Source organism: Oncorhynchus gorbuscha, linkage group LG16, assembly GCF_021184085.1.
Source record: "Oncorhynchus gorbuscha isolate QuinsamMale2020 ecotype Even-year linkage group LG16, OgorEven_v1.0, whole genome shotgun sequence".
Taxonomy (NCBI): Eukaryota; Metazoa; Chordata; class Actinopteri; order Salmoniformes; family Salmonidae; genus Oncorhynchus; species Oncorhynchus gorbuscha.
Genome location: NC_060188.1, coordinates 26,469,347 through 26,481,999, shown reverse-complemented (window position 1 = coordinate 26,481,999; position 12,653 = coordinate 26,469,347).

The window sequence follows — 12,653 nt, the reverse complement described above, 5'->3', positions numbered from 1 at the left end:
ATTTCCCTTTACTGGAACTAAGGGGCCTAGCCCGAACCATGAAAAACAGCCCCAGACCATTAATCCTCTTTCACCAAACTTTACAGTTGGCACTATGCATGGGGGCAGGTAGCGTTCTACTGGCATCTGCCACATCCAGATTCGTCCGTCGGACTGCCAGATGGCGAAGCGTTATTCATCACTCCACAGAATGTGTTTCCACTGCTCTGGAGTCCAATGGTAGCGAGCTTTACACTGCTTCAGCTAACATTTGGCATTGCGCATGGTGATCTTAGGCTTGTGTGTGGCTGCTCGGCCATGGAAACCCACTTCATGAAGCTCCCGATGAACAGTTCTTGTGCTGACGTTGCTTCCAGAGGCAGTTTGGAACTTGGTAGTGAGTGTTGCAAATAACAGCACTTATATTTAACAGCAACTACAGTTACAAATACATGGCTGTGTGCTCGATTTTATACACCTGCCAGCGACAGGTGTGGCTGAAATAGCTGAATCCACTAATTTCAAGGAGTGTCCACGTACTTTTGGCCATGTAGTGTATCATGCTAATTTGAGTGTCCTGGATTTACATTTACTAGATTACGTCGAGTCTATGAGACCAGGCTGCAAAAGCACATTTAAAAAACTATTATGCATAATTATTAAAGAACCTCCTTAATGACAGTGTCTATTTTTTGTTTTATTAATCATATTAAAGATACTATTTCTGTTTGAAGCATGATTTTTGTAATCACATACATTATTTTTGTTTTCACACCATAAGATTGCGAGATACGAAATGTTAAAAGGTTACAGTACACTTTTGAGACATCATTACAAAAAACGAGTCTGACAGCAATATCCAGGAATTTCACAGGATCAAGGTCAATGTTGTTTTTTTTGTCACCCAGATTTTCTCCAAATCTGTAAAGACTCCAAGCATGAGAAAGGGTTTTAAACATCGGTTTTTATTCAACTCATTAATTCTATTGAATGTATCTATGTTCCCCATTTATATCTTAACGTGGTCACTTGAAAAAAAGAAGGGAATTGTAATTAATGACGTTGTAACAGCTCCAAACACTTGTCCACTACAAGAAATGCTCACTGGTACCCCAGTTTATAGAAAGACCCATCAACAGTTTTACTCTATGTCAGTTGTTGACAGTCACTCAGTTAGCCCATGTCAGCTAATGTTTTATAGATCGCTAGGTACATTTCTAGCGATGTTAACCTTGTAGTAGTCATGGCCGAATCACAAGACACATGCCCAGCAGTCAATTTAGGAAGTAAACTAAAATCACAATTCAATCATCTAAAAAGATTGATTTATTCCCACAACTTCTCAATAAACTCAAAGTAGAAGATATTTATTTCAAAAGTGTCGTGACTTCCTTCAATTTGAATTGAGCCCAACCCTGGTGTCCAGGGGCCCCTGACCTCCAGGGGGCCCCTGTTGATTTTATTAGTCTCTATCACTCAGAATGACAGGAAATTAGCTTTAAAATGGCAACATTTTCTCTCCATCCCATGGCAAAATCTGTAGAACTGCAATAATTTATTTATGCCTCATGGCACATTTTTGGAGAATTGGAGGATATTCCATTTAAAGCTGCGATTATTCCTCTCCTCTGCCAAGAGCGGGGCCACTAAAATGGTTTGTCCACGAGGTAGTGGGGCCCCACAATCACATCTCACATAGGGCCCCAAAAATGCTAGAAATGGCCCTGGTGACTGGGCTTTTTAAAAATAGAGGCGATCATTCCGAGATGGCTCACACATTGATTAATTACACCGTTTGAAATGCTGCGGTGGGGGGGGGGGCGGATGGGATCCGCGTGGGAAACAGTGACAGCATATAGGAGAAGGGAAGGAGTGGAGAGAGAGACACTGAGGAGGAGAGCGGAGATAGCGGGAGTCGGAGTGAAAAACTCATCAAATTGAAGCCGTAATTAGTGGTCTGTGAAGTGAAAGCGAGCTGGTCCAGGCCTATCCCAGGTGTCCAATACTTAGCCCACTCAATTTAGAGTGAGAGACCTACATGGCGGCGGCCCACCTGTTCCCAGCCCCTTCCGTCAACGTTGATGCATGCGACCATATGGACTTGCCAGGCTCATTGTCTAGGGGCGGGAAATCCCAATTATAGGCTACTTTTAGGAATTCACTCACTTAGCTGCATGGAAGAAGGCTACCTTTGTGCCACAACTGTCAAAATCAATTCAAGTGTGACCACCTCATTTGCTCTTTAAGAAACTTTTAAAAAGTCAGTTACACCAGATAGGCCTAAATGGTAAGAAAATACATGTGATAAAGAGACACTGACTAATTAGTTTAAATATGTCATAGCAGCGTAATCATTACAGTGAGTGATGCACCCGCTTATATGTGCTCAACGACCTGCGCATATTTCTCGCTATTGTTGTTTGCGCTTTTGAGCCTTGGCAGCCCAACTAGTGCCTATACTCCAAGCCTGGGTTGCATCAAAACAAGGTTTATCTTCAGTTACTGTTTACAGCTCTATTTTTTACCGACATATGAAACTCAATGGCAGGGACAGATGATACTGACCCACAGTTTCAGCAGTGGAACCAGGACACACAGAATGTGCAGATAAATCAACAGCCTGTAAGTGTGGCCAACATGGATTTTTTTTATATAGCAAAAAATACAGTTGATCTGTATACTTGGCATATCATAGAAGCTGTAATTCTATGTGATATTGAACACCCACACTCATTTACAGGGAAAGTTGGCTCTCTTACATGCCATTGACATCACGCTCAGCATCATCAAGGGAGGCATCTTTAGCCTACAACAGCTGCGATTTGAGTTTTGTCTTAATAGCTTGATGAGTCCTATCTTCTTGATGCACATCTCAGGCTCACTACTTTTATAGTTTTTAATTGGATGTTTTATCACGCATTGCTACTGTTAACTGTGTTGAGTGAGTGGGCTGATATTGCCTGCCTCTCAACAGTAGTTCATCCATGGCAGTATTAGATATGGGAGATAGATATTATCCCTGGCTATATGCCTCCAGGAAGAGATCCTCATTACAGGCTTGTGTCTCCTTCCCAGGCTTCCCAGCAGCCCACCACCATCCTACAGCAGCTCCCTGCTGCCACGTCATCTCCCACTCCTTCCACCGGGCCAGCACATGTCATGCAGGGTGTGTATGGCAGGCAGGCTGTCAAGATGCCTTTTCAGACAGAGCCCGCCTCACTCGTTCTCTGTGTGGATTGATTTCTGTGTTTGTGAATGTCACTGCAGGTGCCAGTTGGACCTAAGGGCCAGAGCTCAACCATCTATAATTACAGTCATGTTCTTTATGGCACTCCTTCTCCACCTCTAGCTTCATCCTTGTCTGTCTGTTGGTCACTCAGGCCAGGGCAGTGATTGTTTGCTCTGACGGACCTTTCTGCTCCTCTTACTTTCAACTGACTTATATTGAGGGTCATTTCAGTATTGGCATTATTTCTGATATTATTCAATGAGTAGTTCGGAATCCCCCCGTTTTGACAGAGTTGTATAATATAGTGTAATTTTGCTAAATGTTGCATCAGGCTGTCGCCAGAGTGCCCTGTCAAGCAGCCAGCGGGCAAAATGTGTATTTTCCTTCCTGTTGGAAGGATGTCAGACAGAGATTGAGGAATGGAGGTGATAAAACATTTAGGATGGTAGATCTGATTTATAACTTGTGATTGGACACCATGCGGGTTGAAATGGGTTGATTGTCACTTAAAGGATAAAGGACAGCACAACAGGCATATAGAAGAATTTAGCTTCCATGCAGTTGTGTGTGTGTGTGTGTGTGTGTGTGTGTGTGTGTGTGTGTGTGTGTGTGTGTGTGTGTGTGTGTGTGTGTGTGTGTGTGTGTGTGTGTGTGTGTGTGTGTGTGTGTGTGTGTGTGTGTGTGTGTGTGTGTGTGTGTGTGTGTGTGTGTGTGTGTGTGTGTGTGTGTGTGTGTGTGTGTGTGTGTGTGTGTGTGTAATGTTGCTCTCTGCTATTCTTCAGACCTGGTGGAGCTGATGATGATCCAGAATGCCCAGATGCACCAGGTCATCATGAACAACATGACCATGTCAGCCTTCAGCTCATTTGGCTATTCCCAGCCCCAGCTCCACCCACCGTCTACCTCTGAGGTTCAGTCATTTGGCTATTCCCAGCCCCAACCCCACCCTCCACCCCTGAAGTACATTTACTGTGCCAACTTATCATCCAGCCTGTCCGTGTGCAGCACACTCATCTTACATTATTCATCTGAAAACATGTGTTTCAGTAGGTAGAGACATATTTAATCTGATATGACAATCTGGAAAAGTAAACAGACCGAGGTCAGAGTGGCTCCTCACATTAGCTAATGCACCTAAAAGTTATTTTTGGAGTCTGTTTTGGGTCACACTGCTCCTAGTCAGTTTAGTGGTTGTGTTGAGGCTCCATAAGCAGTATGTCATCCAACCCATTCCAGTGGAGAGTGAGGATGAGCCCCAAATGGCACCCTATTCACTATATAGTGAACTACTAGGGAATATGGTGCCATTTGACACATGCTGTCTCTGAATAGGCTGTTTTTATCCTCCCCTCCAGGCCAGCTGTCCCCAAGGGATTTTAGAGCTCCCGAGTTGTGCAGCGCTCTAAGGCACAGCATCTCAGTGCTAGATGCGTCAAACCCTGGTTTGATCCCGGGTTGTATCACAACCGGCCATGATCGGAAGTCCCATAGGGCGGTGCACAATTGGCTCAGCGTCGTCCAAGTTAGGGGAGGGTTTGGCTGGGGTAGGCCGTGATTGTAAATAAGAATTTGTTCTTAACTGACTTGCCTAGTTAAATAAGGGTTACATACTGCAGGAGGGGGAGGATCCAGAGGTGTACCATTACCAGACTACCAGCCTACCTGGCTTACCCAACCTGGTTGCCTCCACCCCAGCCTCACCCTAGCCTGGTCAGTTGGTAGAGCATGGCGCTTGTAACGCCAGGGTAGTGGGTTCGATCCCCGGGACCACCCATATGTAGAATGTATGCACACATGACTGTAAGTCGCTTTGGATAAAAGCGTCTGCTAAATGGCATATATTATTATTATTATTATATTACCACAACACTGCTGAACCCCTAGAGCTAGCACCCTACCCACACAGAGACACCATCAGGTGAATCCCAACACAACCCCATTCATAACCCCTACTGTACCCACACGTACATAGACTGATGTTGTGAAACAATGTGGGCCAGAGATAACAATGATATGCATATGTGATGTCATCCAGGAGGGCGGTCCCACCTCCTCCCCCACCCAGCGCTACCAGGACTGTGGGGGCTGACGTCCCTCCAGCAACAGGTACACAACTGGAACACTCTGTACATCTCTGCTGTATGTCTGTATAACACATATCGCAGCACTAACGTTAACACATGGGTGTCCATAGCAGAACACCAGATAAAACATTGGGAGGGAGTTACCATAGAAATAGAATGACTCAATAATCTGTGGTACTGTACATACAGAACATTGAGCTGGGGGATGGGAAGTCTCAAAGGCCTTATAGGGCATGTAAGGGGTTGCGTAACATTCTTCTAACATGTAGGATCTAACCATAGATGTCTTATTAAATTACTACTACTACTAATTCCTAATTCTATGGATCTAACATCCCATTAGCACCCTCTGTTAGATGATGTGAGAGTTCTGTGATGCTGGTTGGTGGAGGATCATTAATGATGCTGATGAGGGTGCTGACAGTGCTGCTGATTGCGATACTGTGAGTTATAATGAGGCTGATTATACTAAACACTTGTGAAGAACGTGTTCATCAGATGCTTTCCGTGTCTCTCTTCGTCTCGTTAATGTGTAGATTACTATGAGGCTACGGAGAGAAGACAGTGACATCAAGAGCAGAAATCTACAGCATCCACTCATCATTAGCCTTATTATTATAAGATAGAGTCCTTCTAAACTCATAGTAAACAGAAATACATTTCAGAGGCACGGCAGTTTTGTTCTTCATAGTAGATATTCATGATATCGTGTTTGTGTATCTTGCAGAAGTCGTAGAATGCATTTTTTTTTTACACCTTTTAATGTGGGTCTTTTTAGATTGTTGTTCCTTTACATGCTATTTCAAGTAAAGAAAAGGCCAAGATCGTCATTGTTCAGCATTGTTCAATGTTTTTAAGCTCACTTCCAGACTTGTACTGTAGCTCAGTTGGTAGAGAGAGCATGGCACTTTTAACAATAGGGTTGTGGGTTCGGATCCTGACACCATCCATACATAAAGGGTATGACTGTAAGTCGGTTTGGATATATGTCTGCTAAATGGCATATTTTATCCAATATTATAGCAGTTTTGGGCCTTATTCCTACATCCATTACATAAAACACCCAGCAGGAGGCAGCATCATCTTTGTCATGACAAAGTCAGAGGGCGCTTTTCTATGAGCGGGTGAGTTAGTTCACAGCAGGTTGGCATTTATTGTCATGAATCTTGGCCTGGAGGCAACGCTGCAGAGAGGTCACTAGCTAACACAGCCGCAAAGTCATAAAATCCGATGTTAATTCTAACCCGAACCTTAACATTAACCACACTGCTGACCCCAATGCCTAACCCTAATCTTAAAATAAGACCAAAAAACATTTTTTTGTATTCATACCGTACATGTTTATGATATAGCCAATTTTTACTTTGCAACTGGCTCATCTAGCGGAACTCGCTCAGTTTTGCCTCCAGGGCAAGATTCATGACAATAAATGTCGAGCCGCTCGTTTATATCCATGTCTATCAGCATGTCACGTGTTATTTCAGTGAGTATCTAACAAGTTCATATATACACTACATGACTAAAAGTATGTGGACATCTGCTCGTTGAACATCTCATTCCAAAATCATGAGCATTAATATGATGTTGTTCCCCCCTTTGCTTCTATATCAGCCTCCACTCTTCTGGGAAGGCTTTCTGTTGGAACATTGCTGCAGGGACTTACTTCCATTCAGCCACAAGAGCATTTGTGAGGTCGGGCACTGATGTTGGGTGATTAGGCCTGTCTCGCAGTCAGCATTCCAATTCATTCCAAAGGTATTCAGTGGGGTTGAGGTCAGGGCTCTGTGCATGCCAGTCAAATTCTTCCATGCCGATCTCGACAAACCATTTCTGTGCGGACCTCGCTTTGTGCACGGGGGCATTGTCATGCTGAAACAGGAATGGCGGCGCGCTTTACACCACTCCAGCAAACGCTTGGCATTGCGTATGGTGATCTTACGCTTGTGTGCGGCTGCTCAATCATGGAAACCCATTTCGTGAAGCTCTCAATGAACAGTTCTTCCTGTGCTGACGTTGCTTCCAGAGGCAGTTTGGAACTCAATAGTGAGTGTTGCAACTGAGGACAGACAATTTCTACGCTCTACACGCTTCAGTACCATGACCATGTCAGCTCTCAGCTCATTTGGCTATTCCCAGCCCCAGCTCCACCTTCAGTGGTCCCGTTCTGTGGCTGAGCCGTTGTTGCTCCTAGATATTTCCACTTCACAATACCAGCACTTTACAATTGACCGGGGTAGCTCTAGCACGGCCGAAATTTGCATACTGACTTGTTGGAAAGGTGGCATTCTACTGCCAATGTCAAAAATCTGTATATTTTTCTGCATATCCAAGCATACTCCTTGAGCTGTCTGTATCCTCCAGTCTAGTTGTTATTATTTTTAAAGAAACTAAATATGGTTCTCTGCATATTTACTAAAATCTGGAAAGGAATGTGACTTATTCAGTACATTTCGTTATTGCTTGCTTTTCTAAAGTTTACCAACCGGCATGCCAGCTGAGACAGTTAGACAAGCTAGCTACTCTAACTTGATAGCCTGAATTGCTTTTTTGGTAATTAGGTTCCTAATCTCCCAACCTCATAACTATCTGGGCTAGCTAAAGCAAACTTCATCAAATTGCTAGGGGGCACAGAGAAACAACAGCAAAATCAACAACAAATTATACATTTTTTATTCAACAGGACAAATCTGAGAGGGCCCCTGTGCTTCTCCCAAAAATGTAACAAGAAAAAATTAGCAAGAGACTGAGTTTTGGGGCAGCAGATAGCCTAGTGGTTAGAGTGTTGGGCTGAAACTGAAAGGTTGCTAGATTGAATCCCTGAGCTGACAAGGTAAAAATCTGTCATTTTGCCCCTGAACAAGGCAGTTAACCCACTAGGCCGTCATTGTAAATAAGAATTTGTTTTTAACCGACTTGCCTAGTTAAATAAAAAATATTTCTCAGTGGAGAGAGCAAACAAAACAGAGCCCCTTTATCTCAAGTACAGTGCCTTGCGAAAGTATTCGGCCCCTTTTGAACTTTGCGACCTTTTGCCTCATTTCAGGCTTCAAACATAAAGATATAAAACGGTATTTTTTGTGAAGAATCAACAACAAGTGGGACACAATCATGAAGTGGAACGACATTTATTGGATATTTCAAACTTTTTTAACATATCAAAAACTGAAAAATTGGGCGTGCAAAATTATTCAGCCCCTTAACTTTCAGTGCAGCAAACTCTCTCCAGAAGTTCAGTGAGGATCTCTGAATGATCCAATGTTGACCTAAATGACTAATGATGATAAATACAATCCACCTGTCTGTAATCAAGTCTCCGTATAAATGCACCTGCACTGTGATAGTCTCAGAGGTCCGTTAAAAGCGCACGAAGAACAAGGAACACACCAGGCAGGTCTGAGTTACTGTTGTGAAGAAGTTTAAAGCCGGATTTGGATACAAAAATATTTCCCAAGCTTTAAACATCCCAAGGAGCACTGTGCAAGCGATAATATTGAAATGGAAGGAGTATCAGACCACTGAAAATCTACCAAGACCTGGCCGTCCCTCTAAACTTTCAGCTCATACAAGGAGAAGACTGATCAGAGATGCAGCCAAGAGGCCCATGATCACTCTGGATGAACTGCAGAGATCTACAGCTGAGGTGGGAGACTCTGTCCATAAGACAACAATCAGTCGTACATTGCACAAATCTGGCCTTTATGGAAGAGTGACAAGAAGAAAGCCATTTCTTAAAGATATCCATAAAAAGTGTCGTTTAAAGTTTGCCACAAGCCACCTGGGAGACACACCAAACATGTGGAAGAAGGTGCTCTGGTCAGATGAAACCAAAATTGAACTTTTTGGCAACAATGCAAAACGTTGTGTTTGGCGTAAAAGCAACACAGCTCATCACCCTGAACAAACCATCCCCACTGTCAAACATGGTGGTGGCAGCATCATGGTTTGGGCCTGCTTTTCTTCAGCAGGGACAGGGAAGATGGTTAAAATTGATGGGAAGATGGATGGAGCCAAATACAGGACCATTCTGGAAGAAAACCTGATGGAGTCTGCAAAAGACCTGAGACTGGGACGGAGATTTGTCTTCCAACAAGACAATGATCCAAAACATAAAGCAAAATCTACAATGGAATGGTTAAAAAATAAACATATCCAGGTGTTAGAATGGCCAAGTCAAAGTCCAGACCTGAATCCAATCGAGAATCTGTGGAAAGAACTGAAAACTGCTGTTCACAAATGCTCTCCATCCAACCTCACTGAGCTCGAGCTGTTTTGCAAGGAGGAATGGGAAATAATTTCAGTCTCTCGATGTGCAAAACTGATAGAGACATACCCCAAGCGACTTACAGCTGTAATCGCAGCAAAAGGTGGCGCTACAAAGTATTAACTTAAGGGGGCTGAATAATTTTGCACGCCCAATTTTTCAGTTTTTGATATGTTAAAAAAGTTTCAAATATCCAATAAATGTCGCTCCACTTCATGATTGTGTCCCACTTGTTGTTGATTCTTCACAAAAAAATACAGTTTTATATCTTTATGTTTGAAGCCTGAAATGTGGCAAAAGGTCGCAAAGTTCAAGGGGGCCGAATACTTTCGCAAGGCACTGTATGTGTAGCTCATCTATCTGATGCTGTTTGTTCAAAAAGAGTATGACATGGTTGTTGCCCGTAGCAAGGGAAGCTAGAAAGCATTTTGCCTCCCTTGATATTTTAAAATAATAATAATAGCCAATCAGTGTTGAGCTAAACTGAGTGAGCTCAGCTGTCCTGACGCAACAGAGGCAACATTGATAACATTATCAAATATTTGTAAACCGTTGTAGGAGGAATCATGGACCAGGAATTTTGGAACAGGGAGACATAAAGGTGAGTTTCTGAGGAGGAATGAAGGCTGGGAAAGAGGATGAAGAAGTTGAAGAAAGCAGATGTTGAATTTGAATCTGAGGAAGTTGGCGCTAAACATGGACATGGGGTTTCGAAGAAGCTTGGTGTCAAGTGCAAACAGAGTGAGCCGTGATCCAGACCCGAGTTCTGGAGGTAAAATGGAAGTGAATGAGGGCAAGTTAAGTGAGGTGGAAGGTGTGGTGAAGAGCTCGGAACCCAAGCCTGGCATCAATAGAAAAAGAAGAATCTGGTCCAGTAGGAGTGACATTTTTGGAGAAAGTGGATCCTTGCCTTTTGACGGTTCCATTTGTGGTTTCAGGGTGGTTGAGAAAGGAGTTGGGTGCAGTTGAATCAGTGAAGGTAATCTGTAGTGGATTTCTGATATTTGTTTATGTTTCTTCTGACCAGAGGGAGCAAGCTCTCAGTGTCATGCAACTTGGGTAAAGATCAGTGCTGGGGATCGAAAGTGTCTGGTGCGATAGAGGCAGGTTGAAGTGGCCAGAATCAGAGTAGCGCAGAAGGTGTCGTATGCTGTGGCAGTGAAGAAAGTAGAGGAGGATGGGTCAAGGGTGAGGGAAGTAAATCACAGAAAATAGATGTTGTGGTGGCAGCTGCAGAGAAGTATTTGGGTGAAGGAGATCTGACGTCAGAAGAGTTACAGGGGGTGTTGAGTGGTGGTGTCCCGTCCTCCCAGGCTGTTGGTCTGGTTCAGGAGCAGATCGGGTCAAAGAAGTGGAATGGGGCAGTGGGTTTTTAATGAGTGTAGGTGGCAGCTGCAGGGAAGTACCTGGGTGTATGAGATTTTACTGCAGAAGAGTTATAAGAGGTTCTGAGGTTTTTAACTTGTATGAAATAGTGGTATATGTGTAGGGTTGGTTGGTTGTGCAATTTTCTCTCCCCCCCCCCCTTTTATTTTTGTATCACAAATGGAACGCGATTGAACACACAGTAAGTGGCGGCATGCACAAACAGAATGTGCAAATACCATGATACCAAAGAAGAAGAAAAAGATGGTCCTGACTCACCCCCCAAAAAGTGTCAAGGGAAGCCAGTTTGGATCACACCAATCACATCACATCAGAAACCAAACGTCATTGACAGAAAAAAACATGATTTGTTGCTTCTCTCTATGTCAATGTCCTCCGGTGTTTAGCTAGCTAGCTAAAATCGACCTTTCCTAAATCAGACATGGATGGAGATAGGAATTTGGACTTGTGGTTTTACTTAATTCTCCATACTGGCCAATGATTATAATGGCGATTCTGATCCAACCATAAATTCATACATTGTGCCCCCGGCCTGAGAGGATGGAAGTTCAACATGTAGCTAGATGTAGTATGCTAATGTTAACTAGATGGCCTGGCGCATCGTTGTCTATGAAAGGAAGTTAGGCTAGCAAGCAAGCATTTTAGACAGGTAGCCTATGACAATAAAAACTAAAAGTGTGTACTGTATGACAGTCAGACTATTTAGGAAACATGAAAGAGGAGGATGGCATTGGCGTTTCTCTACAAGTAGGGTCAGTCAACATGTGTTTTTCTACTTGCATGCACACACAGAAATCAGAGCCATGGACAGCCACATCATATTTAGCTTACGTTGATTGAACTAAATTGTTTTTTTGGTATATTTTAGTTGTCACTATATTAGACTAAGCATAGGGGATTAGAAGATGAAGTTGAAATGGTGCTGCAATATTGGAGGCAGCTCATGTTTTTCTTTTCGACTTGTGGTATCTCCATTGTTCTAAATCAATAGCTGTTTAGTAGTCCGAAATATGTTGGAAAAACCGGGAGGACTAGAAAACAGCAACTATGGAAACTCAAAAATTGGGGGGAAAAAACACTGGTAGGACATGACTGGACCAGACGAACTGGCAAAAGTCAAAAAGAAAGCACAGGTACACAATAAATACACAGGATATATTAGGGACAAATGGGGGTGGAGACAAGCACAAGACAGGTGAAATAGATCAGGGTGTGACATAAGTGCTTTTAAGAGCCTATCGATAGGTCAGAAGAGAATAGAACACATGTTTGGACAGGCGTTCACAGTGACTCTTCAGTCTACCGTACTTCACCACAGTATGACCTCCCATGACCCCCTGGGGTTTAAATGTAACGTGATGAGTCCACAGGGGGGTCAGAAGGCAGGAGATCAAAAGCAAACTGACTCCATGAACCCTGAAGGTGATGAAAAATACAAGGAAATATGGGGTCGGTCTTGAAATGGCAGACGATACAGCACATACCGGTAATTCACAAAATGGATGGATGGATCAATTCAATCAAGTTAGAGTTACACAATATTGATATCTGTGCTAGAATGCATGTACACTTAGTGGATGGAGTAGGAGATATGAGATGAGGGCTATCTGATGGACTGAGACTTGGGGGGAGTCTGTGTTGTGTTGAGATTTTCCACATGAACTTCACTCTCCGTGTCAACTGACATTCCTTGGCTACTGGAGGGGAGTTTCAT